Below are 26,494 nucleotides of genomic sequence, written 5' to 3'. Positions count from 1 at the left end.
ATCTTCCCACTATCCTTAGGGTCTGAAGGGAGGAAAGGAAGAGGACACCAGAAATTGAGCACCTTCTTTCAGGACAGAAAGGAGAATCTGAAACAAAAAACTGTTAATGCTGTAAGCACCAAGCCCAGGTCAATCACCTCATACCATCTAGCTTGACAGTATGCACAGGAGAGGCAGAAGAGAACATGGATGTCTCATTCATGCTGTATTCCGAAGTGGGTCATGAAGACCTCAGTGATGGGTCTCTGAGCAAGACACATCCAAACAGCAGAATTTAGGTGGTAAACATCACCTAAATGTTGTTGAGAAGGGGCAGCAGGACAGGATCATCCAGCATAGGGCTGCAAAGGCAGGCTAAGGGGTGGAAAAATACAACTGGGGCAAATGATGTGAATTTTTGTTGCAGTCAGGGTACCAATGTATGATCCAGAACAGAAACAGCTCCAAGGAGCTGACTCAGGAGCTTGGTGAGGAGGACCCACAATACCAGTATGCAGAAAACACATACCAAGAAGTCATCCAGACAGAAAGGCACTGATTGGCACAGCTGTGATAAAGACACCCAGACCGAGGTGGGTTTCCAGAAGATCAAAGCCCCCAGAGGTTGATTGGTTTGAACAAGCAACACATGAAAGCATCTGGACTCCTGGACGCACAGGGCTGACTGGGCAGTTCGGCAATCCCATCACTATGCAGAACTACAGCCAGGAATGAGCTGTGCTGCTCATCACTGACAAATTCCACATTCAGGATATCCAGGATGCATCTCTGCTGGGAAGGATGGATTTGTCTGCTGCAAGATCCCAGCAGCAGCAGATGCAACCTATTTCTTGAATTGCTCTGGAAGATCAGCCTCTTACTCTGGGAGAGCTGGAGCAGCACACACAGAAAGTCTTAATGTAACAGATGAGCAACAAGCCATCACATGAACCAGTAACCTTAAAATTGCTGTGGGATTTGCACTTAATGCAGGATTCTCAGCAATGTGCAGCATTTAGAAGTGAAATGGGAAAGAGGTTTCAGCAGTAATTTAATCTTAAAGTAGAAGATGAAACTCATGGCACAAGAAAACCAGCTTCTGGAATATAAACAGCATCTGTGCCTACAGGATAACCACACTAAGGGACATGACTTCACTACAGGAATGGCACAGGTCATCCCTATATGCTAACAGTAAGAAATTAAGATCTGATTTAAGCAACCTGCTCTAGTAGAAGGTGTCCCTGCCCGTGGCAGGGGTTGGAACGGGATGAGCTTTAAGGTCCCTTCCAACCCAAACTATTCTGTGTTTTTTTAGTGTTAAATGCTGCCTCAGTAAAATAAGAGGTACCAGCCTGGCAGGTTCCTTGAGATAAAGAACTTCAGGGCACAGCAGCACAATACGACTTGAGTACCCCTCCAGTGGTGTTGTCTTGCTGAACTACAAAGCGTCATTTACACCAGAAAATGTGAGAACTGGAAAGCTTACTAAGACTCGGAGATCGCTCCTTGCTCTCACTGTGTCTGAGAACCGGGCTGAATAAGAGACTCCCACCACAGAGCAGGGAAAACACCTAACGTGCAAAAGCAGTTTCAGAGTCCTTTTAACATCGAACAACACCTACAAAGGTAACACAAAAGGGGTAAAGCAGCACCCAGGTTTCTGTCCAGGTCTGGCTGCCTGCTCCCCCTGGGTGCCAGCCAGGGTATCCCACAGCAGGCACAGTGGGGCTGGGGGAGCCCATAGGGCTCTTTGCAGCAGGGCAGGAAGGGGGGCTCAGCCCAGCCCAAGAAATCAAAACACAAGATGTGATTCATCTCACCAAACTGCCAACAACTGAACTCAGACACCTCTTTGTGAACAGCTTACCTGGGGCTGCTCAGTTTGTACCGAGGGGTATGGACAACAGTGACTGGTGTCCTGCCAGGACATGCCTGTCCCTCACCACTGAATGCAACATGATGAGAATCACAGAAAGGTTTGGGTTGGAAGAGACTTCAGGTCCTTCCACTGGAGCAGCTTGCTCCAAGCCCCTGTGTCCAACCTGGCCTTGAACACTGCCAGGGATGGGGCAGCCACAGCTTCTCTGGGCACCCTGTGCCAGCGCCTCAGCAGCCTCACAGGGAAGAGCTTCTGCCTAAGAGCTAATAGTCTCCCCTCTGGCAGGTTAAAGCCATTCTCCTTGGCCTGTCCCTACAGGCCCTTGTCCAAAGCACTGGTTAAGTAGAACAACCTGCTCCAGTGGAAGGTGTCCCTGCCCATGGCAGAGGGCTGGAACTGGATGAGCTTTATGGTCCTTTCCAACCCAAACAATTCCATGATTCTGCGACTCTCCCAACGCAGGGCAGGAATGACTTTTTACTGTTCAGCGTGACTTTCCCAACCTGGCACCGTGGATGCTCTGCTTCCAGGGCAGGGACAAAGGCACTGGAGGGGGCAATGTACTGAGCTGCAAGGTGATGTTGCAAGACCTGGGGGAGGGTGAGAAGAGGAGCAGAGAACTGAACCACCAAGCTCTACACATGACGTCGCTGCAGCAGCACTCAGCACCATGTAGTCCCAAGTCACACCACCAAAAACAGCATCGTGATCCCCGTGCATAGAAAGCAGAGCTGCTGTGGTCACGGGAAGCCGCTTACCCAAGGGTACAGGTCTGCAGCAGTTCTCTGAGAGCCACAGGAGGAGGAGAGGCTTCTGGAGCAACTGAGGATAAACAGTTTGAGCCTTGAAGTAGGGTGAAGTAGGGCAAGCGGGTTTGGGCTGTAGATCCCACAGCAAGGGCACTTTTCGGTAGTAATCACAAAACCAGCTTCCCCTGGTACAGCTTTGCTCTGTTGAGCCAGCACTAAGTACCCCAGCTCAGCGGATCAGAAGAGAAAGCCAACAGGAAGCTGAGAAATGCCTAAGACACGTCAGCTCCACACAAACACCTCCATTCAAGCTCCTTATGTTGCTGCAAATGGGAATTATTTAATGTGATTTCCCAAATTTCTCCCCCAAGATTACCTGCATTAGCAGCCTGAGCTCAAGGCTAACACTTATAGGATGAAGACACTGCAAACTCCAAAACAATAAAACCAAGAGTTATGAACACCAACTCCAAACTGCAACCTCTCTTTGCTTCAGAGACTCAGAGACAGAGGCTCCAAAGAAAGAACTTAAGAAATGACAAATACCAGAAGCAGTGTCCTGATGCTGCACCCCTCCACTGTCTTATCTCAGGGATCTGCTATCCTTGAGCTGATGAAATCTCAGACCTGTTTTACAGCATCAGGACCATCAGGCCACGTGCTTCAGGCATCAGGACCAGATACCAGGATACAGCTTTGCCATATCCCACATGCAGGTCAGCACATGGGGTGGCCTTAGGACCAGTGCAATGATAATGGAGATGCTGCATGAGGGCCATGTTTTCAGAAGGACATGCAACGAAAGCAACAGATTAACTGGGAGTAGCAGCAAAAAGTGGGTGCGAAGAAACACAGCAAAAAGAGCAAAGTAATTGGAGAAACAAATTCCGCAGGAAATCGGACTCGATTTCAGCAAAATGCATCTGCTCAGAGGGTGCACAGGTGGAGGAGTGACCCTCTCTCTGAGCCTTGAAGACTCAGACCAAAACCTTTCACCTCCTCATTTTGAAACAGCATTTGCACTCATCTGACTGCAATTGAAAAAGTAAAAATCAAGCCAGAAAAAAAAGAAACTTCTCATTTCTGATCAAATGAAACATTTTCCGCACACCCCAGCGTTCAGGTTCATGGTGCAATGAGGAAGACCTCACCAAGCCAGCTGTCCCTGGGACCAGCATCACACCAGTTTTCAATGACACTGGCTGAGAAAACAGGTACCCGGGCAGGTTTCTGCCACCAAGGATGCTTCTGCACTGGTTCACCCATCACTACACCTGAGGCAGCTATAACTCTGAGCACTAACAGCACTTGAGAGCTCACCAGCCATTGCCTCTTAGTTCTTCACCCCTGTGGAAGCACTTGTGGCTTCCTCGAAGCTGAAACAAGACATTAACCCCATGGCACAGGCAGGTGAAACATCATGGGTGAACTTGGGGCATCTTGGCTGTGCATGCTTGGAGGAGGAGGAGACCCAGGTGCTCAACCCACCTCCTGACAAGGGGTTTTATGAATGGGAAAGCTTTTCAATGGTTTCTGGGCTGGAAGGAGCAGACTGGCAGAGCTGGGCTGCCTGGAGCTGACTCTCCAGATGGCTGAGAGCAGGAAGGAGCTCAGCTCAGCGCCAGCAGCATTGTTTATCTGATGGTTCCTGTTTTCAGTTTTGTCTCTGTTTTCTTCCTTTGTTCTAAAGTGGTGTTGCAATGGCAATACCTGCTCTGAATGACCTGTGGATTGCTCTGAAGGAAGAACCAGCCCAATGCTTCATGCCATTGAATTTTCTTATCTAATAAAAATCCAGAGGCTACAACCCCAAAGCAAACCATTACCAGATTAACTCCCACACCCCTAGGCTTTAAACAGAATTGGAGCAGAAGTTAACACCCCTGGTATGAAGGCACACCCTGTGCACATACAATCCTCACACATCTGAGGCTGTTAGCAGAGATATGTTTGCTGGGACAAAGCAGGTCTGCAACCAGCTCTCCACTCTGGAATACCAGTTCAAGTGATGATGGGTGGGGAGCTGATGAGCAAACACATCCAAGCATGTCCTCGTTGCAAAAGGCAACTACAGGAGTGTAGCTGGAGCCAACTCAGGGTCTGCTGCCGATGGGACCAAAATCCTCCTATGGTCCCACTGGACAAAGTTTCCTCTGAGTCTCAAACATGAGGCAGATGTGACTGGGTTTCATCAGAAGGATGCTGCTAGTGAAGACCTCTTGGTCATACCCTTCATGGGCTCATCACCAGGGTCCTCTCACCAACATAGAGGGACAAACAGTGGCCGAAGAGCCACTGTGGCTCATGGCAGCTTGGGCATCTGATGTTCCTTGGGTTTGAGTCCCAACGGGCCAGATAAAGCCCTTTAGTCCCTGGATACAGCAGCACCACAAAGGACATGGGACACTGACCCCATGGCAGCGCTGACACCGTTGAGCCCAGCCACATCCCTCCTGCAGAGGGGAACATGAGTGTTTTGGGCTGGGCTGGTGTGGGGCTGAGGGTGACTGCACCCTGTGACAGCAGCTCCTGAAAGCATGAGCCTGCCCAGCCCCAGGCACAGATAGGAGCAAGTTACAGCCCAGCTGTGGTGCACAGACCCCGTCCTGCAGCTTCCCAAGGAACACCAGGCTACAACAAGCTGTGCTTTTAGCAAACCAGGACTGAGCCTCCAGAACCATCGCTGGCCCATTCATCCTCCTCTTCCTGCCTGGCACTGAAGATGCTGACCTTGGTTTCAAGCCTGTGGGACCCCCTCTTCCATCCTGCACCCTCACAATAGGTGTGCCAGCCTCACACTTCTCCATTCCCATCATCCTTTCCTCCATTCCCAAATCTGTGCCCAGCAGTACCCATAGTCATGATCACCACAGCCACATCCTGGAGCAGCTGCAGATCAGGGTGATATATTAGGGCCCTGCAAGGGGCACAGGTTTGGGCAGAGCCCCTCCAATGGATCATGGGACACATGCTGCTTTATCAGAGAGATGCATAAAAAGAAGGAAAAAAAAAAGCTGGGTTGGTTCAGCCTGCAGGAGAAGAGGCTCCAGGGAGACCTGAGAGCAGCTCCAGTGCCTAAAGAGGCTAAAGGAAACCTGGAGAGGGGCTTGGGACAAGGGCCTGTAGGGACAGGCCAAGGGGAATGGCTTTAACCTGCCCAAGGGGAGACTGAGCTGAGCTCTTAGGCAGAAGCTGTTCCCTGGGAGGGTGCTGAGGCGCTGGCACAGGGTGCCCAGAGAAGCTGTGGCTGCCCCATCCCTGGCAGTGTTCAAGGCCAGGTTGGACACAGGGGCTTGGAGCAAGCTGCTCCAGTGGAAGGTGTCCCTGCTCGTGGCAGGGGTTGGAGCTGGAGGAGCTTTAAGGTCCCTTCCAATGAAAGGCCCAGTGCTTGCATAGGTGTAGACATCAAAACTTGCAGTTTCCAGGCTGTGTTTGAGAAACCACGTGACAGCCCTAAGGCTGAAACCTTGATTCCCAAAGCCCACATTAGCATCAGCTCCCCCAAGAGCTGTGACCTTTGGGAATTATTCATCCCCCCATCCCCTCTGTGCCACACTTGGACATTATTTAATGCCCTTTATCCTCAAATCACTCTTCTGAGAAAGAAAACCACACTATTCCCATGCAGTGGTGGGGAACCAAGACTGATGGGGAAAGGCAAAGTGACTTTACCCAGGTCACCCGGGAAGACAGAGCCAGGCCAGTGTCCCAACCCAGAGTATTTCACCCTCAGAGCTGCTGTAAAATCCAGTCCCCACATTTATTCTGTGTTTTTCCATCCTTTCCATTTCACCAACACTCACAGTTCGGGTCACTGGGGACTGTGTGTTGGTTCTGACAGTGCCTTTGGGAAAAGTCACAGTGAGGCCGCTCTGCTCCATTCTCACACAGCCTTAGGATGCTCTGAGCACACCCATGGGCTTCCCACCCCAGCACCCCCAGCTGGCAGCTGCTATCCCACTCCTTTCCTGCTTCCAGGGAGCTCTCAAGTTGTTTCTCTGCTTTTAACTTCAAAATGTGAATTCAGCATCGCTGTGAGGTTATTCTGATAGTTCAAGCTTCTGTCTCACATCTGCCATCACTGGGAGGGATTAAAGACCCAGAAAGCTGATGGGCACACCTCCCTGGGAAGCTCACTTCCCTTTGGGAATACACTCTGCTCTCCAGATTAAATGGGGAGGTGCAAGGACCTGTCTCATTAGTGAGCCTGACCCCTCTGCCCTTAGCAGAATGAGGCGACAATTTGCTTCTAGCAGCCGTGGGTCCCTGGCAGATAAACAGCTGCCACTCTCTGGGAGGGCAGCTCTCAAGTGGGTTAAGTGCGAATTGCTTCAGGTCTCAGCTTTCTGACATCTCACAGCTACTTCTGCTCTCCTCCCCCAGCTCTTTGCCTACAAAACTCCCTCCAGTAACTGCTGCAGGTCTGCCCTGTGGTCGTTATTACAGATCACCAGAGTGTTTGGCTCTTTTTATCAGCCACTCACAACCCAGCCCAATTTGAACCATAGGATCAATGGGGTTGGAAAAGAATCTTGATGATTCAAGTCCAACCATTCCCAGCACTGCCAAGGCCACCCCTAACCCATGGCACTGAGGCCTCATCTCCATGCTGTGTGAACACTTGCAGGGCCGGTGCCTGCAGCCCTGCCCTGGGCAGCCTGTTCCAATGCCTGAGCACCCTCTGGGGCAGGAATTGTTCCTCAGCTCCATCTAAACCTGCCCTGGTGCAGCTTGAGGCCATTTCCTCTTGTCCCATCCCTTGTTCCTTGGGAGCACAGCCCAGCCCCTCCTGGCTCCATCCTCCTCTCAGGCACTTGTAGGGAGCCATCAGGTCCCCCCTGAGTCTTCTGTTCTCCAGACTGAAACCCCCATGTCCCTCAGCCATTCCCCATCACACTTGGGCTCCAGACCCTGCACCAGCTCCATTGTCTTTTAGCAGGCAGGGTATTGAGATTAGACAGCACGTGTAGCATCCATGTTTGGTTTTGCTTGCAGCTGCCCTTCAGTCCTTTAAACAGTTGTCTCCTGTTGGACACAGTACAATAGAAGTTAACATGGACTTCAGGAAGCCTATGCTAAAAGCATTGACTCCTCTTCACGAGCATGAGTTTTCCACTTCACCCACTGCTCCCAACAATGAGAGCAGAGGCAAGGACCAGGAAAAGAGGACCAGACCCTCTCACATCCAGTGACATCAGCTGATGGGGCAGATCCTGCATCAGGCATGGACTGAAGCAGCCACAAGTCTGCACAGAGCCTCCATCACTGCGGCCATGCTCAGGAGAGGAGCAAGGTCACCTTCCTGAGATGCCATTTCACAGCACACAGCACCAGCCACAGCATCTGACCAACCAGGTCAGATGTTCAACTGGACACAGGTAAAGGGACTCAGTTGTCTTCTGTGTCCCCTTCTATAAGGAAAGACTTGGCAGTCTTCGGGAATAGGAGACCAAAGCAGAGCCACATCCTGCAAGATCTGCAGTACTGGAGGAGGACAAGCAAGCGAGACACATGCATCACCCCATCCAACCATGCGTAAGTAATTAATTTTTGGTTTAGAAGTTTATATCAACAAAGTGCCCCCTACAAATGAGCTTCAATAGTGCCATCCTTAGCACTGCTGCTCCTTCTCTGGGAACACCCCTTCCCTGTGTCCCCAAGCAGTGACCCCCATTTTGATGCCTCCATGTTAGAATTGCCCACCTGTGAATGAGATGACAGCAACACCATCACACAACATGACAAGCACAATCAGCCTCCACAGAGTTCCCCAGCACCCTGGCACTGCGTCCCCAGGGTGCAGCAGATGAAGAGACCCCAGCACCTGCCTCCCTCCTGGAGCGCTCAGACCTTGAGCTGAGAAGAAGACCGTGTTGTCTGGTGGTTACAAAAGGAACCGAAAGTCTGCAATAGAAACCAGGAGCTCCAGTGCCATGGTGTGGTGAGTGACCTCTCCGTGCCTCAGTTTCCTCCCCCAGCAGGAGGGGCAGGGGCTGCTGCTGCAGCTCCATTGGGCACTGGCTCCAAAGCAGTGGCAGAATAATCAAAGTCTGGACTGGTTTGGGTTGGAAGGAACCTTAAAGCTCCTCCAGCTCCAACCCCTGCCACGAGCAGGGACACCTTCCACTGGAGCAGCTTGCTCCAAGCCCCTGTGTCCAACCTGGCCTTGAACACTGCCAGGGATGGGGCAGCCACAGCTTCTCTGGGCACCCTGTGCCAGTGTCTCAGCACCCTCACAGGGAACAGCTTCTGCCTAAGAGCTCATCCCAGTCTCCCCTGTTCTGGCAGGTTAAAGCCATTCCCCTTGACCTGTCCCTACAGGCCCTTGTCCCAAGCCCTGCTCCAGGTTTCTTGTAGATTCCCAGTTTTCTTTCATCCTGTCATGTCTATTTCCTAATGTAACCTTCACAATTTCCTTTATAACCCTGGCAGGAAAGGCTGACAGAGCAGGACATGTCAAATAGCATAGCTATAACACATAAAAGCATAACAGTATTTCACAAGGTTCTTTCTAACCCACAAGAACCACTTGTCTTAACCATGACATCCTGCCCCGGGCTCCTCAAGAGCAGAGCACCCAGATACCCATCCTCAAACTTTTCAAGCAGTAAACCAAAGACACACAATCAGAACTGTTCAGGGAGCAGCAAACAGCAGCAGTACAGCTATGCATGAGAAAAACACGTGTTCCCAATGGCAGCACACACAGGGGAACTGTGGATCCGACCACAAGTACCAGAACCGCCTTGGAACTCTGTTGTGTTAAACCCCAAATTCCTAAGAAGCCAAATACAGAACTGCCTTGTCCAGACTATTGCAGCAGCAACCACTCAGCTCAGTAAATCTAATTAATGAGCCAGGAAAAAGTGTCATTCGTTTGCTAACTACTTCGCCCAGGGTTGCCAAATAGACAGATAAAGGATTTAGCTGGGGCCTATTCCAGCCAAAGGAGCTGGGAACCTGGCAGGGATCGCAGGAGATTAGAGGGCTGAAAAGAAACAGAGAGGGGAGAGGAAAGAAAAAAAATCAAAATAGATTAGCACTTTGAGAATGCAAGCATGTAAATCAGCTTACACTTGGTATAATGCCACCCTTGTGAGCATCTGGCCATGGGGCTGATGGCAGCAGCACGAGAAGCCTCGGCTGAGCCGAGTTTTATTTGGGCTCAGGAATCTCACGCCACCAAGTCCCTCACAAAACCAGCAGTCTTGTTGTTAGCAGCTTTGTAAATTCTCACAGGAAGCCAATTAGGGCAGACCTGGGAACAGAGGAAGATCCATAATTGCAATTAAGGCTTCAAAGAACTCACCCCAAGTGCGGCTGTTAAAATTAGAGTGAACTGAAGAACCCACAGGCTGGAGGAGTTTCTCACTCCCAGCACAACGCATCCCCTGGCAAACAAAGAGCTCACCCTGAAGGGGACCCAAGACAACCAGCTCTAGGGTGCTGCCTGCCCTGCATGCACCTTCACTGAGGGGGGCTCGGAGGAATCGTGTGCATGCATCAACCTCCTGATCTTGGCTTTGGGAAGAAAGTGCAGTCCTGTATACACAAAACCTGCTCCCAGTGCCAATTCTGGTGTCAGACAAAGCCTTTGCTTCATCTGTTTGATGTTTCCAACTCCTGTGACCACTCCTAAAGCACAGCAGCATCCCCAGAAAGGACAGAAAGGCTTTCCAGACTAGGCTGCCTGCTGAGATCTGAAATCTGGGGTTAAATCTACTGTCAAAGTCATCCCACAGATCATATTTTCCCTCGTACCATCACAAATGAAGACATCCCCTTAGAATTTCAGCAGTAATCTGGATACTAAAGAAGTGTCTGAATAGGCCAAATAACTGTGTTCACATCATGGCAGAGCTGCTCTGCCTGTTTGCAATCAAACCACACAACACAAACACTGCAACTGCACCGAGAGCTGGAAATCTGGCCCCACAACACTCGGTTGGGCTTTACTATCACACCCAAATGAAGGTGGCTTTTACGGCTTTGCTTTGTCATTCAAAGACAAAAAGCTCCAGTTCAAGGTGAAATGTCACCAGGGAGATGCTGTCCATGCTGGAGCTGACCTTACCCTCTTAAACAGAAAGCTACATCCATTTGTCTTGGCTCGAGATTCAGGACCCAACCAAGTAGGTGATAGGAGCTGAATCCCAGCTTCTCTTATTAGCAACCCCAAGGCAGGCAAAACCTGAAAATATTCTTCTTCTCTGCCCAAACTGTCATGATTTAGCCCAGGCCCTGAGCCCATTTCAGCCTGGAGTAGAGCAGAACAGCCCTACCTGTGGAAGTTCAGTCCTCCAGCAGCAGATGATCTAAATCGGGGCCTTCTGCATTGTTGAAAGGTGTCAGTGATACCCACAGGTCTGACCAGATACTTCTAACCAGGACTACAAACTTCTTACATTTCTGTATGTATACATTCCATAATCTTGTATCTATCTATAGCTGTATTCCATAATCTTATATCTAGTCCTTCTCTTACAAAAGGATCAGTTCTAGTGCTGGGCTCACAACTGCTCCACACTGCCTGTTCTCACAGCCAGCACTGGTGACAGCACCTTCTCTCTAGACAACACTCCCAACAAGACCTTTTCTAACAGCCCCTCCAACCTCACTCTCTAAATAGACAGAGACCATCATGATCCAGCAGACACCAGAGCGGGGTAAAGGTGCAGAAGCTGCTCTCCTCAGTGGGGCTGCATGCTCTTCCTTCCACCAGATGTTTAGAAGTCCCTGGAGCTGCAGCAGCAGCGCAGTGTGGAGGAGGGAAGTTCTGCTATAGCTGTATGTGGGACCCAGGAGCCCACAGAGGCAAAGTAACTGACCCTCTGTCATCTTCATCCATAACATGCCTTTAACCACATCTACTTTCCCCTACATGTCCACAGCTTGTTTTCCCCCCATGTCCTCAGAGAGCCCAGGGCTGAATTGTTTTCTGGGATTCTGTGGGTGAGCCTAGGGGTCTACTGCAGGATCTGCCATGTAACCTTTGGAAGTCATTTGTGTATTTGGAAATGCATTGGCTCCAAGTACTTTTGCATATGCTGCTTTCCCAGAGTGTTTCTGCCCTCCCACTGAGCACGCAGGATTTGGTAATCAAATAAAGTCAAAGAAAATTCCAGCCAAAACCCTGGTGCCCTTCCCAGCAGCAGCCATATGAGTGGCAAACCGCATCCAAGCAAGCACAGCCAGGACCTGCACGATGGCTCTCCCTCTCCAACAGCACAAGACAATCAATCATAGAAAGCAGGAATAATCCTGTAGGATTAAGCAATGTGCCACAAGCAGGGTTGCAACCTAAGACAACACAAGGGCAAGCAATGACATGGGCTGCTAGTTCCCAAAGGTAGGAGAACTAGAGAAGGCAACTCAATGGAATGAAGGCTGCAGAGCTGCCCACCCATCTGCCTCTTGTGACGCACCAAGTTGACTTCCCTTCTGAAGGGGAAGCCACAAACCATGCGCTGAATCCATCCGCACAAACCAATACCCCTCCCCACCAGGCAGAGCTGAGGACTTCACTACGGAATCATCCATTGAGATGGTTTCCAAGAGCAACCCACACTTCTGCATTCGTGAGAGATCTTACTTCAGCTTCCCGCGTGCTGGTGCCAAAAGGAGAAGTGCTCTGGAGCTGGGGGGAAGTTGTGCCACCGTTTCCTATTCTGGACAATGATTTCACTCTCCTGCCACATCCGAGAACCACACGTGGCACCCACCACGCTGCACAAGCAAGCTGTGAGGCTGTTAACATGCAAAGGGCTCTGCTTTGGGCCCAGCAGTTCCAGGAAATTCAACAGTCATGTTCACAAAAATACAAAAATAAAGACCACACACAAATGATCTGGTCAGAAATAACCAGGCTGTCCCTGGGCGCACACAGGGATGCAAGATACTGGAGCAGGGCATGCGGCTCAGCAACACAGAGGTCAACACAGGAAAGACACATGAAAGTTGTATTCCAGGTTCAAGCAATGACCTTCTGCACTCCCCTAAATGACAACACACATGGCTAGGCTGGGCTCAAGCAATCTTGGAACACTCTCTTCTTTGAAGGGAGTCATGAAATCATATAATGGTTTGGGTTGGAAGGGACTTTCACAGCTCATCCAGTCCAAGCCCCTGCAATGAGCAGGGACATTGTAACTAGATCAGGTTGCCCAGAACCACATCCAGCCTGGCCTTTGAATGTCTCTGGGGATGGTGCATCCATCACCTCTCTGGGTGACCCATGCCAGTGTTTTGCCACCCTCAGTGTAAGAATTCCTTCCTCAAACATCCAGCCTGAATCTCCCTCTTTAAGTTTAAAACCATCACCCCTCATCCTGTCACAACAGGCCCTACTAAAAACTCTCTCCGCATATTTCTTATAGTCTCCATAAGGGTCAGTTCCCTGAGCCCCTTCCCACAGCCATATACCAGTATCTTGTGATGGGGATGAGCAGGTCAAGAGCAGCCGAGAGACCTCCTCCCCACGCATTCATGGAACGAGACTCTTCCCACCTTGATGCTAAAGGAACAACTACAAACCAACTGACCACAGCCAATTTCTGAAGGAAAGACTCTTTCCACCATTTATCACCAGCTTCTCCCCATTTGCTCAGCATGGTTATGGGGGACAGGACCTACACCCTTCCCAAGCAAGTCTGGTCTGTCTTACAGTTTGGATTGCAGATTCAAGCATTACTCCATACCTAGGCTGCTTTCCTTATAGCCACATGTCCCGGTTTGAGCAGTAGCAGTCATTTTTCTCCTTCTTGGTAGCTGGTGCAGTGCTGTGTTTTGACTTTCAGGTTGAGAACAGTTGCTGATAGCAAGTATGTTTTGAGTTACTGCTTGGATGTTTAGTTTGTTCAAGGCCTTTTTCTGAGCTCATGCTCTGCCAGGGAGGAGGGGAAGCCAGGAAGAAGGAGAGACAGGACACCTGACCCAGGCTAGCCAAAGAGGTATTCCATACCGTAGCACGTCATGCCCAGAAGGTAACCAGGAGAAACTTGGAAGGGCAGGAGCTCTGGGGGGAATGGAGGAGGTATCGGTCAGTGCTCAGTCGGGCAGGGTGGGGTGAGTTATGGGTCAGTGGCTGGAGAGGTGTTGTATTCTCTTCACTTGTTATTGGCTTTATCATTATTGTTTGTAGTAGTAGCAGTAGTGATTTGTGTTGTGCTTTAGCTATTAAACCATTCTTATCTCAACTCGTGGGGGCTACATTCTTTGGATTCTCCTTCCTAACTCTCCGGGAGTCAGGGGAGCAAAGGGGGGGAGAGAGTGAACGAGCTGTGTGGACTTGGTTTAAACCACGACACCACAGCAGCACGGATTTCTGCGGACATCAACTGAAAAGTCATCCTAATTTAGAGAGCAAAATCTCCTGCCTCTGTTCCCCAAAGAGTTCGAGAAGCCCCATGGCCAGAAGCTTGTATGGCACAGCTACAGAGTAGATCAGGTCTTAACCTACTCCCTGCTTAAAACTTAGTGCCATAGCCTTATCACCAGTGAGGCACCTCTAAATACTTTTAGAGGTTATATCTGCTAGTACAGGAATTACAGTGCATTAATTAACAGACACATACTGACAGTGCCAAGGTCAAAAGACAACTTCCATAATTTACACCTCGCTGGGAGTTACTGAGAAAACAGAACGTAGAAGAGCCATCACAATATCTGCCATCTTCAAGAGCTCTGAGCACAGATGCTTGCATCTCCCCATAGCAAAAAGAGATAATTTACTTTCATAGATGGACCAAATCCTCACAGACAGTAAAACTTGGAGCAGGGGGACCTCTATGGACATGTTGTCCCATAGAATCCCTAGAAGGACACTCATGGGTTTGCAAAGCTGATGAGTCATCAAGTCTGACGGGTTATGGGGGCAAAAAAAAAAAAACCAACAAAACAGGGGTGGTCAACATTTGCTCTTCTGGGATAAACTACTATGAAAATTTGCCTGCACTTCGGTATCAGTGGCCATTCACGCTCCTCAACAGACACACACAGCCTCAGCCTTTCAGATGATGGGGATAGCTTGAACCTGAGAGATGGAGCTGCTTTTTTTAATGGCTGGTTAAGACAAGGGAAAGTTGTCAGTTGATGTGCCAGATTCTGGCAGATTGTGTCAGTTGTGGGAAAATTCACTGTCTTGAGCCATCCAGATCATTCCTTAACTAATTCATCACCTGATCCCCACCATAACCAGCCTCTCCTCTGCCAGAGCTTCCTCCAGTGGGTAAAAGATATTGGTAAGGAAGCATCAGTCTGTCAGGCTGCGGTAGGACTTCTCACTCTTCCCACTGCGTGCACAGACAGCACTGATAGCAATAACCTGCTGCAACCTCAAAGCAGTGGAGCAGGAGAAGGTATCAGTCAGTTCTGAGCAGGGCATCCCTGCTGGTAGTGGATTAAGTAGGATAACTTGGCTCCTCTCCAGCTGATCAGAGAGGGAGGGAGAACCACTGGGGGATACAGGACTGACAAGTCACTACTCACCATCATCTAAAGAATGTGCCATTACCTGCCTGCAAAATGCTTTATCATGAAAGGATTCAGACGAAACTAAGCTATTGAGAGCTGGCTAACAGCTAGGTGAGGTGCACCATGCTTATATCCAAGAAGGGGGTTATTCATACATACAATAACTCTTCATAGAACCATAGACTAGTTTGTGTTGGAAGAGACCTTAAAGCTCCTCCAGCTCCAACCCCTGCCATGGGCAGGGACCCCTTCCACTGGAGCAGCTTGCTCCAAGCCCCTGTGTCCAACCTGGCCTTGAACACTGCCAGGGATGGGGCAGCCACAGCTTCTCTGGGCACCCTGTGCCAGTGTCTCAGCACCCTCACAGGGAAGAGCTTCTGCCTAAGAGCTCATCTCAGTCTCCCCTGTTCTGGCAGGTTAAAGCCATTCCCCTTGGCCTGTCCCTACAGGCCCTTGTCCCAAGCCCCTCTCCAGCTTTCCTGAAGCCCCTTTAGGCACTGGGAGCTGCTCAGTCATGATGTGTCTGAACCACTGATCCCTTCATTTGCAGAAGATATCATGGGATCAGCTTCATGGGGAACATGCGCTGCTCATGATACTCTTAGCACTTAACAAAACCCCTCTGATCCTTCCAGAGTCTGTCCCTATGCAGCAACAGCTGCAGGTGGATAAAGTAACAGAAAGGGAGTACCAGCAATGTGCATTAAGGGCATTCTGGAAGCTGCAATCCAGTCAAGTTCAAGCAGCAGTGGATTAAAGACAAGTAGGTGCTGGTTTTGCAGCATCTCTACCACCTTCCTCACCAGCAGCGCTGGCAGAAAGTGAAGGTGTGGGGTGAAAACAAAGGAGACCCCTTTTCCAGTTCTGGGGTCTCATAGGAACTGGTGGGAGAGCATGAGAACAGCACCAGCTCATCAGTGGTAGGTGCCACATTCAGCCTTTCGGGTATCTAATTTGCAGAGGAGACATGGCACCATCGTCCTTAACACTGAGCAGACCAGTAGTAGATGAAGCCAAGGGATCTCGCAGAGACAGATACTCAGCAGCAACTGGGTGGAGATTAAAGCACTTTGCATCGCTCCTGACCTGAGCTCAAGCCGGTCATTTGGAGGTTTGTGGCTTCCACGTTCAGGCCTGAATGAACTAACTGCATTTCCTGAACAGCAGCAGCCTGGGACCCATCACAGGCCCACACAAGCTGAAGACACTTGCAGACTATTCTGGGGTTTTGCTGTGAGGTTGCAGCGTGAAGGGGGCAGCTACGTGGAGGCCACAACCAGTGTTAGACCCTAGCAGCAATGCTGAAGGGAGACTGAAATCACACGAGGGTGATAATGTCCAATGCAGATCTGTCTGCAACCCCCCAGCATCCATCCCGCACACTGACACTTCCTCTTGACCTGTTTTTAACATGTCCTTTTGTATGATTACCATTTTTCAGGACAGGAGTTAGAGTTTTTTGACAAACACACAATGGGGGAATTCCACTTGCTCCCCCTTTAAAGCACTGGTGTATTCTGATGCTGGGAAATACAAATCTCTATATTAGTCCCACCAAGCCATCACCCAGCACCACAGTTGCGATGGTACGTTCTCTCTTCAAAAAACACTTCTCTGTATGCAACCCCAGTGGCTCACTGCAGGTCCTTTCAACCAGAGGTGCTCTTACCATTGACAAGACGCTGCTTTCATCTCCATTTCCAGCTAAAAAAACCATGCTGTACCCTTCATCTCCATTATTTTTAGCTCCTATAACACAGCACTCCTGAGCTGTTCAGGAGTTGAGCTTTGGGAATGGAAACAAGGAGGATTGTGACTCCCTGATGCTGTTAGAATAAGGTCTATCACTTTTTGGTTTCTGAAGAAAACTTCAGAAATCCCATTCCTGGAGATGCTGAAGGACAAGCTTCTAATTGAAGGACAGTGAGTAAATATGCCCTGCTCTGCTGGGGTGGGAAACAGGACAAACTCAATCACAGCAATGATGCTGCTGTAAAAGGGAAGAGAGTTACCTATGTCCATGTCCTTAAATAAAAAAAAAGCAGCAACAGACTCAAATTTAATGGGAGAGGGAGAGGTCCCTGCCCCAAGGCCAGGGAGAGATCCTCAGCAGCCACTCCTGTCCTGATGGCCCTTTCAGTCTGCACTCTTCAGTCCCCATTACCTTTTCAATCCTCCTGCCTCAAGGCAGATGAGCAGCTACAGAGGTCTCTGGGAATTTCTTGGATTTCACCATTGTAAAGTACATCTTGACACAGAACAGTAACTTACAGAAAAGGAAACAAGGGGGGAAAAAAGGCAAAAAAATGGGGGAAAATAAAGGAAGGGGACTAAAAAAAGGAAAAAATGGAAAAAGCCAACAAAAGGGAAAAAGGGGGGAAAAAGGAAAAGGGGAAAAGAAAAAAAGGAAAAGGGGGGAAAAGGGAAAAGCAGAAAAAATGGAAAAAGGGAAAGAAAAAGGAAAAAAAATCCAGCCCTACCCTGTGCTTCTTTTTATCTCACCTTCATCAATGCTTTTCTCACCTTCAGACACATGAGATCAGGGCTGGGCAGGAGCAGAGCCAAAGCCATCCCCTGTCCTGCTCTCACTGCCAGCAGCAGCGCTGCCTCAAGTGCTACCCAGCCGGCAGCACCGCGGCACCTCCCTGGCAGCCACACACTGCCCTCAGCCAGCCTGCAATGGGCACAGTGACCTGGCCCAGGACACCAGCAACCCAAGCACCATCCACTCAACGGGCTCTGGGGGCCTGGCAAAGCTCAGCTAGGGTCAGAAATGCCTCTTTTTCTCTTCAAAAAAACAGCATAAATGGCACATACCTGTCAGGGTAAGAGAAGAGCAATTATTTATACTCACTTTTCAGACAGGAAACATACTTGTTGCTGGCACCAATTACAAAAAACCCTTGCCACATGATGCAAGAGTTAATTTTAGCTTGTACCAGTCTTTGTCAGTACTGCGAGGGTTAAAGTTTCACCCAGCATCACAGTCAAGTCCCAGAAAGATTTAGGCTGGAGACAGTGCTGGTGTTTGGCACAGCCTGGCTGTAATGGAAACTCCAGGGCTGCTTTTCAGGGAAGGTGGAATTTCAGCAGAGAAGTGGCTGCGTCACAGGGGAGGACCAGGGGAAAACATGAAAACACTCATCAAATTCATCATTTAGAGGGGAGGGGGGAAGGTGTTTCCCCAACTAAAGGCAGGAACCCAAAGTGCCCCTGCACCAAGAGGGAAGTGAAGGACATGACAGAGCATTAGATGGTTCCTCCCAACATTCCCTAGGGTGACCATTCAACCTGGTGGGACAAGACCACAAGGAGACATCCCTGTTGCAGGTGTTGCCACTCAGAGGAGGCAAAGGGGACAAGATTCCAGATATTTCCATGCTCAGCAGAAGACACTCTCCCAAAAGCCTATGAGACACCTGGGGTTGAGGTCCATGCCCAGACATAGCAGACACTAAGCTCCTTCCCAAGCTGAAGACTTCACTGAGGCTGAAGATGATGAGTTCCCTCCCAAGCTGAAGATGCTGCAGTGAAGCCTTCAGCTTGGGAGGGAGCCCAGCACCTACTACATCTAGGCATGGACCTCAACTCCAGCTGTCCCACATGCTTTCTACAGCAGTTGCTGTGTATGTGAGGCTTCTTTGGAGATTTGTCTTGGGAAGAATCCATTTTTACTGTGCCAGGTTACACGTGGGTGGCATTATCACATTTAGGATAGCACCAGACACAAAGGGAAACAACAACATCACGATACCATGAAAAATTCTCATCAGCCATTCTCTGTTCCATGGACCCAGCACTTCCCTGTGCCGCTCCAAACGCTTCCTAGGACTTCTCCCTAAAAAAAACACAGCATGTTCCTCCCTATTCTGCTACGCTGGCTCATGAAGAGGGGTGCTGGGGTTTGGGGAGTTTGGGTTTGGTTTGTTGTGAGTTTTGCCATTGCAAAATCATCTGTTAGCTCCAGTTAAGTCCAGGGAGCAACCTGCAACTGAGCAAAGTGGCACAGAGCACACACAATGAAGGGTCCCTCCCAGAGAGGACCCCAACCTCTGCCCCACACTGCCTTTCGTCCCTGCAGCTCCCTTGCAGTGAAGGACAGTAAGAGCTGATGCTAATTCCTTCAGCCTATTTGGAAAAAACAAGTTTACATGGGAGATGTCAATTGGCTTCGTCTCTGCTTAACTCCTCCAGCTGTGAAACAAAGTGAGTGAGAGACAAAACACTACAAACAAGCAGCGTGACCATTTGAGAAGGCTTTTTGTGAGCTTTAATGCCAAACCCACTAAATAGATTAACTTACAGCATAAACAAGCAAGTAAATCTTTCCCCAAAGGCCCTGTGTATCCAAAGGAAGCTTTAGAAGTTGCTTCCTGCCATTGTGGAGGCCCTGCTGGGAACTCAGGAGCCTTTTCAGTCCCTGGCTTGGTTGCCCAAAACCTTCCATTTACTTCCAGCACCTCTGGCTGCAGCACCACAGCAGACAGATGATGGCAAGGATGGTTTTGGCTGCTCCCTATCCCACTCAGGCCAAGGGCAAGTGGACTGTGTTTCACAGAAGGATGTGAGCCCTACTTTGACCAGAGGAATCAGTACAACCACAGCACCAACCATTACAATTTATGAGAAGAAAGGAAGTCTCCAGACAAGGAGATAAACCAAGGAGAGGTGTGCATCCATCCAACAGTGAGATAGGCAGCAATGGCCAACCCCACCAGGCTGTACAGCCCCCAAGCATCTTAGCAACCCACAGCACTGCAATATCACAGCAGCATCCACACTTGCCACTTGAGAGGGTAATGATGAGCCCACAGCATGAAACCTTTCAAAACCCTCCATCAACCTCCAGGAAGAAGCAGCTCAAGTTGTGCTGGAGGCCACTGCTGCATCCCAGATGTGCCAGACCCTGAAGATGTGAAGAAGGGCAAGCTGCACAGAGAGAAGATACTGGGACCAAAGAGCTCAGGGCAGTCCCATCACAGCAAGTGAGGTCCCTGGACCTATCCTGAGCTGGACCATCCTTTGGCCTCATACAGCCATTAGAGCTACATCCATATCAGATCAAAACACCATGGAGAAGATAAGCCAAGGGGTGTCCTCTTCACATAAAGGCCCTATCCCACCACCCTCCACCCCTTCTCCTAGCTCAGTTACTGCATTAGAAGGTGCACTCAGAGCAGCCCTTCCCTGAGGTGCCTCCAGCCAGGCTGGCACAGCCCCAACCAGTGGGTGTCTCACATGCAGACCAAGCCCCAACCCCCTCCAGTCACACATCACAGGACCAAGGAGGGCAAGAGTCCATGCAGCAAATGCAGCCTGAACCCCTTCCATCCACGTGTCCTCCCATGACAGGGAGGAGAATCACAGCACGCAGGGCCCTTGTCCCTGCAGGGACAGACCTTCATCTCAGCTCTTCACTAGATGCCAAGCTCCTAGGAAGTGGCAAGTGCCCAGTTTCCAGAGCCAAAGGCTACTCCCTTCATCCTAAAGCATCACACGCTGGTGCTCCAATTGGAGACCACAGAGAATAGGCAGGATGGGATAAATACATGCTATCCTGCCATCACTTTTGAACCCATCACCATGATCTGGCAGCTCAGAGCCCACCACAAAGAGGATCTCCAGGCTCTGTGTGTGCTTTGTACCAGCAAAAGTAGATTTAGACCCATGTAGCCATTCCTGCAAATCATCTGAGTTCCCTAAACCATTAGCACCCACCATCACTCAGACCAGACCAAACTGGGAACAATTTGCACCTAATGAGCAGTCTTTCAGGGACATCAGGCTTGTTGGCTTTGATTGCAATGCAGCTAATCTATCCAGGGAGGCAAGCCTCAGGCAGAAGACCTCTCAGATAAGCAAGATAAGGATGAGGAGCAGCAGGGATGCTGTCCAGCCTGGGTCTGCAAGGCTGGAATTTGCTTGGTCAGACTGCAAAGCCTTGGCACCTGAGAGCTGCTGTAACTCCACGTGGAGGGTGCAGACAGCGTGGGTACTGATTTGCAAGGTTTATTAACACAAAGACTCCGAGAATGAAGAAACATTTGTGAAGTTTCACATGTACAGGTTGCCAGAAACAATGAGAAAAGGGAAATGCCACCTGAAAGGATGAGAGCTTGTGTGCAGAGAAGCCTCCGAGCTGTGGGTTTAAATAGACATAGAGCGATGGGGGAAGTAGCTGAAAGGGGAAGCGTTTCATCCTAATTTGAGACAACAAAGAATGGCCTTTGTGGAAGGGATGAAAAACACTTCTGCAAGCTCAAGACTACACCATCCTTCCTAAAGCGTGCACACAGCAGCCATACACACACATCTATGCATAATGGCACTGAACAAGCATTAACACAGTGTTGAAAATACCTTTAGAGCACAAAATCCTTCAATGCAGGATAAAAAAAGATGATGAGTTCCCTACTGCAGCAGCTGCTAAGGACAGTCACAGGACGGGATTGAAGCTGAGCTATTCCCGCTTGGCTGGAGGAGCACCAGGCAGCTGGCAGCACTATGACCAGGGAATTGGTGCTCCAGCACCTCCATTCCCAGGCACCTTTGTCCCATGAGCTGCTCATGCCAGGCTCTGCTCGCTTCTGCTTAAACCCACCCCAAAAGTAAGAACCAACATAATTTTTAGGAGCACCCAAGCTCCTCCCACCCCAAGCACTGACAGAATTCTGGTCAGTTTTGGTCAAAGCACTGGAGGGAAAGCCAAGCCCCATCCCCATCTATCTTACCAATGAAGATGATTCACCTGCAACACCAAGAAACCTTAATCATAGAATGGTATAGGTTGGAAGAGACCTTAAAGCTCCTCCAGCTCCAACCCCTGCCACGGGCAGGGACACCTTCCACTGGAGCAGCTTGCTCCAAGCCCCTGTGTCCAACCTGGCCTTGAACACTGCCAGGGATGGGGCAGCCACAGCTTCTCTGGGCACCCTGTGCCAGCGCCTCAGCACCCTCACAGGGAAGAGCTTCTGCCTAAGAGCTCATCTCTGTCTCCAATCTAAATCCACCCTCTCTCAGTTGTCACAGTGCCACAGGACAGCATCACCCAGGTAGTGTTTTCCTATTGCCCCTTTTAACTCAGCAGCAGGGTCACGCTCACATCTGTTGGCTGAATCCATCTGCAGAGCTTTCCTGAGCCCACATTACGGGAATGGTGCAGTGCAGGTGCAAGCTCTGAACCACACAGCAGCCCCAGGGCTCCCTCTTACCAGCAGGAGACTGGAACCTGGGTGACCTCTCAGATGGGGCAGGTCACAGTTAAGTTCAGCAATCGCATGTGCAAGGAGAGACATGAAACAAACACAGCCAAGGCTGGACCACGAAACCCCACCACGCTGCTCCCAACCACACCATGCTTCCTGCAGCATCCTGCTCGTGACAGCCAACAAGCCAGCTCTTCTCCAGCTACATCTGCAGACTCAGCCAGGCACCTCCTGTTGTGCCATGCCGATAAGGGACGGATCATCCAACCGCAAGCCAAAGCTGTCTTTTTTCTTTTTCAGAGGCAGAGCTTGAAATCAGAGATTAACAAGTCTGAAGGAGCTCATGCTTGGCCACTCATGTATTCCAGATGCACATGCTATAATCGTGGCTTGCCAAACAGGATACGAGGCATAAGAAAATAGAGCATTTTATCTTCAAGCTTTTCCAAGAGGGTATTAGAAACAATGGAGAGGAAATACAAAATTAACACTAGAGAATAGCAATTGGCAGTGCCCCTCACGAGTCTGTTCTTCATTACAAGGCTGCCTATTCAGTAGCTTTCATTAGGGAAATCGCATCACAGAGCCATTCCCAACAGTGTCCCTATTTCCTAATTAAGCTTCACCAAAGAGCCACGTCTTTCACGGCACAAACAGTCACAATTACCATTTCATCGCACCCTGGCTGCTGAAAACCCTGCAATTACAGCATCCAAGGAGTCACACAGACGTGTCATCAGGGAGACAAGTTCTCATGTTGTGCTAATTGGTGGCCAGAGACGAAAGAACAACAGGAATGTTGGGTTTTGGTCTCCATGCTGGGAAAGGCACTCAGGAGCTGCAGCCGCTCCCCAGGCTCCCACCCAGGAGGCCAATGAAGAGGGCTCAGTGCCAGCAGGTCCTGACCACCCCTCCGGGCTGCAGCACAAGGCGATGCTCACCATGTCCTCACATGCATCACACTCATGTCACCAGGTGAGCTTTGGGGAAGGAGAACAACCCCAACCCAATGCATGCAGAGCAAGGTGGACACAACCTTGGGTGGTTGCCTGGAGACCCCCAACAATGGCTTTGGGTGGGTGAGACACTTGCAAAGAAAGGGACGGCAGTGACAAAAATGTCCCCACACCACCTCCAGCCATGACAGATAGGGATGGGGATTCCTGCAATACCGAGCCTCTTAGGGAAGCAGAAGGGAAGCCTTGTAGAGAGGAGGAAGAGAACATGAGTTGGATCTATAGAGCCTGGATTGCACCCACAGGTCATATTTTCCTCCACTGCAACCAGGAGTGACATTTCCAGCTCAAAACACCTCCCTGGCTGAGCAGGGCTGCAGAGTTCAGGTGCAACAGGAGAAACCTCCCATCACTCACAACCAGCCTTGGGGCACTCACCTGGGCAGCTTCCCCTCAGCAACCCCCTGCACAACTCCCCACTTGCAAAATAACAATGCAAAAACTGGGCAGCCCCATCACACCAGGAACAGCTCAGCGGTCACCCGAAAAAGAGAAGTTGAAACTACCCCAGGTGAGCTGCAGCACAGCGAGGCTAAAGCGGTCCCCGTGCCACCGAGAGGGTATCACAGCTGGGTCTGAAGCATCATGCTGATGGCAAAGCCACTGCCACATCGGGCATCCCTCAGCCCCAAGGGCTGCTGCAGCACAGGGAGAAGTGCACAGTCCCTCTCTGCCAATGCTTTTGTCTGAATTCAGTTCTTCTTTTGCTGAATGCCAAAATGAAGACGTGAATTTTGCACTGAAAGGCACAATGTGACAGTTTTTGTTTGGTTTGCTCCAAACTGGGGTTCCCTGATCTGCAGAGGGGAGGAGAGACTGTCCAGCTGCACCATCCTACTGTACCAGAGGTGCAGGGCTGTGGTGAGGAGCCCCAACCCCTACCCCAAATCAGTGCACACAGCCATTACAGCATCTCCAACACTTTTCAACCCCTTCTTGCCACAACTGGGCTCCAGAGCTGCAGGGAGCAGAGGAGCAATGGCCACACCATACCAGGGAAGGCAGACTCTGAGCTCCCACCATTCCAATCCCACAGGACAGCACTACAAGGCTGGAGCTGGCAGACCTCTAGTGCAGCAGCTCAGGCTCTGCATCAGCTGCATCCCTGTAGAAAGCTGTGGAGCATCCCCCAGCCCAGCTCCAAAGGATGTGCCCAGCTACTGCCTAAGCCTTCCGACTGTAATGGGGGAAGGTAACCACCAGAGCCACCATCACTGGGCTCTCACTCTTTATCTTCTTATTTGTCTAGGTTTAAGCTTTCATCTGAGCAACACCCAGAGCTCCAAAATACTTCACAACCATGTTTCCGAAACAATTTGCAATTCCAGTCAAGTTTTCGCCCTCTAACACACACACAGAATTAAAGCATTGACATCCTGCATGTCCCTGCAGTTTGTAGGTTCTGCATCAAACCAAGAGTTATGAAATTAACCTAAATGGGAAAGAAAAAAAAAAAGAAACTGCAGCTGTTGAGCATCAGCCCCTTCAACAGCAGGGTGAGGAGCAGCACCAGCAACTGCCTGAGCATGGTTTTGCTTCGCTGACAGCAGCAGCACCAAGCCCAAGCCATTAGCAAAGTTAATGGGTGCTGGGTTTTAATAAACATGAAAACAAAGGTCTGCAATCTCTTTTCTCCCACTTTCGTTAGTGATTTGAATCAGCCTAAGCCTTTTCCTCCCCCAGGGCTTACAACCTGCAAAGCTGCTAAACATCCTTTGGGGCGGTGGCTGTAGCAGTGAACATGGCACGAGGCCAGGGTGCCTTCAGGCACCCTCCATCACTGGTGACACCCATAAGGCCACAGAAGCACCTGATGGAAGATGCTCCTCTACAGGCACAACTCCCAGCACAGGCTGGCGATGGAGCAGCACAGGACATCTCAGGCTCTGATGCCAGAGGGATGACACGCTGCTGGGCTTGTCACATCCCCAGCCACATCCTGTTGCCAAAGCAGAGCCCTCCCAAGGGTTACACCTCCACCCGCTTGGGCTGCGGGGACCCGGCCGAGGAGCTACAGGCCACTGACGGTGCCTTCAGCCCAGCCAGGGGAGCTCGTGCTGCAGTGACTCTGCCGAAACTCCAGCCGGGCGCTGGAGAGCCCCCGGGATTTCCCAGGGACCCGGGCACGGCCTGGTGGTCCCCGGGGACCAGGCCGGGCCCACGCTTGGGCCCGCAGCAGCTCTATGGGGCAGCGCAGAGCCAAACAAGTGTGTGGTCTAGAAACGAGCCTGGGAAGTCGGGTGCAACCCCGACGGGGTGAGCTCGGCTCCCCACGGGCAGGGACACAGCCACAGGCTGTGCGGGGACCCGGAGGGACATGGTGCAGAGCGCCCCCTTCCCCCGGGGCTGGAGACACCCCACTGCTGGGTTGAAGTGGAAGCCCGTAGCCACATGGGCCCCCCCATCACAGCGGGTTCATCCCCGCTGCTCTTACTTGGACACCCCGTTTATAAGTAACCCCCCAAAAGCTGCACAGCTCCCCCCCCCCCCCCCCCGGGCACACCGGGTACTCTTCGAGTGCACGGACACCCCGTTGTAAGGACAACCCGGTTACAAGGAGCCCCCGCTCCCCCCGCTGACACCAGGTGTACAAACACCCCCGGCTCCCTTGGCCAGCCCGGTAACACGGAGACCCTGGTTACCCCTCACCAGGGGTGCACGAACCCCGAACCCCCAGCCCCCACCTGCAGGACAGCCGCCGCCGGTGCTCCCAGCCCATCCTCGCCGCGCCCGCCGGGGTCCGCTCCGCGCTCAGCCCGCACCGCTCCCGGCGGGCGGCACCGGCAGCACCGGGGCGGGGCTGCAGCGGAACCCGCCCCACACGTGTGCACCGCCCGGCCCGCCCTGACCCATCCACACCAGCGGCATCCGCCCCTGCACCTACCCTCCCCTCCACACACCCCTTCACCCAACCCTCCATCCGTCCCTCCATCCCTCCATCCCTCCATCCCTCCATCCATCCATCCATCCATCCATCCATCCATCCCTCCCTCCATCCCTCCCTCCATCCATCCATCATCCCACTCCCTGCTGTTCATCCAGCTAGCCATCCCCCTAGCCAACCACCCACCTACCCTGACACTCATCTGTCCTGCCACTACTCTGCTTTCCACCGTTCACTCTTCTATTCATCCACCCCTTCATCCAATCCAGCCATCCATCCATCTATCCATCCACCTGTCATCCATCCCA

At 51.0% G+C, this 26,494-nt stretch overlaps 1 protein-coding gene across 2 annotated transcripts in view; it reads right to left on the bottom strand.

The window, feature by feature from the left end:
• PIK3R5 (phosphoinositide-3-kinase regulatory subunit 5) overlaps window positions 1-26,081 on the bottom strand; it is a 59,557-nt gene extending 33,476 nt beyond the window's left edge. The window contains exon 1 of one of the 2 annotated variants that reach the window (XM_034067917.1): window positions 25,987-26,081. The gene's annotated coding sequence lies outside the window, so the exon portion shown is untranslated. The remainder of the gene's footprint in view (window positions 1-25,986) is intronic. The other variant, XM_034067916.1, reaches the window with a different exon arrangement.
• Between the last annotated feature and the right edge of the window lie 413 nt (window positions 26,082-26,494).

Source organism: Melopsittacus undulatus, chromosome 11 (assembly GCF_012275295.1).
Source record: "Melopsittacus undulatus isolate bMelUnd1 chromosome 11, bMelUnd1.mat.Z, whole genome shotgun sequence".
In the NCBI taxonomy this organism is placed as follows: Eukaryota; Metazoa; Chordata; class Aves; order Psittaciformes; family Psittaculidae; genus Melopsittacus; species Melopsittacus undulatus.
The sequence above is the reverse complement of the archived record's forward strand: the minus strand, read 5'-3'. Positions and strand labels throughout refer to the sequence as shown.